Below are 817 nucleotides of genomic sequence, written 5' to 3'. Positions count from 1 at the left end.
ATCCGGAGATCCGACATGAGATCCGAAGAAGAGGTTGGGAAGTTCTTACCAACCCCATTCAACAAGTCGGAATCTTAATGGTTCAAAAGTTCTATGCCAATGCATGGATCACCAAGAACCATGATCAAAGTATGAACCCGGATCCAAAGAATTATCTTACTATGGTTCGGGGGAAATACTTGGATTTTAGTCCGGAAAGTGTAAGGTTGGCATTCAATTTGCCCATGATGCAAGGAGATGAACATCCTTACACTAGAAGGGTCAACTTTGATCAAAGGTTAGACCAAGTCCTCATAGACATCTTTGAAGAGGGCGTTCAATGGAAGAGTGATTCAAGAGGGAAGCCGGTTCAACTGAGAAGGCATGACTTCAAGCCCGTGGCTAGGGGATGGTTGGAGTTTATCCAACGCTCAATCATTCCCACTAGCAACCGGTCCGAAGTTACTATAGACCGGGCTATCATGATTCATAGCATCATGATGAGAGAAGAAATAGAAGTTCATGAGGTTATATCTCAAGAACTTTATAAGGTGGCGGACAAGTCTTCTACCTTGGCAAGGTTAGCCTTCCCTCATCTCATTTGTCACCTCTGTTATTCGGTTGGAGTTGACATAGAGGGAGACATCCCTATTGATGAGGACAAGCCCATCACTAAGAAGAGGATGGAGCACATAAGAGACCCCACTCATTATGAGATCCCTGAGATACCTCAAGGGATGCACTTTCCTCCACAAAATTATTGGGAGCAACTAAACACCTCCCTAGGAGAATTGAGTTCCAACATGGGACAACTAAGGGTGGAGCACCAAGAACACTC

This window comes from Arachis duranensis, chromosome 2, assembly GCF_000817695.3.
Source record: "Arachis duranensis cultivar V14167 chromosome 2, aradu.V14167.gnm2.J7QH, whole genome shotgun sequence".
NCBI classification, from domain to species: Eukaryota; Viridiplantae; Streptophyta; class Magnoliopsida; order Fabales; family Fabaceae; genus Arachis; species Arachis duranensis.
Note: the sequence above shows the minus strand (reverse complement) of the source record.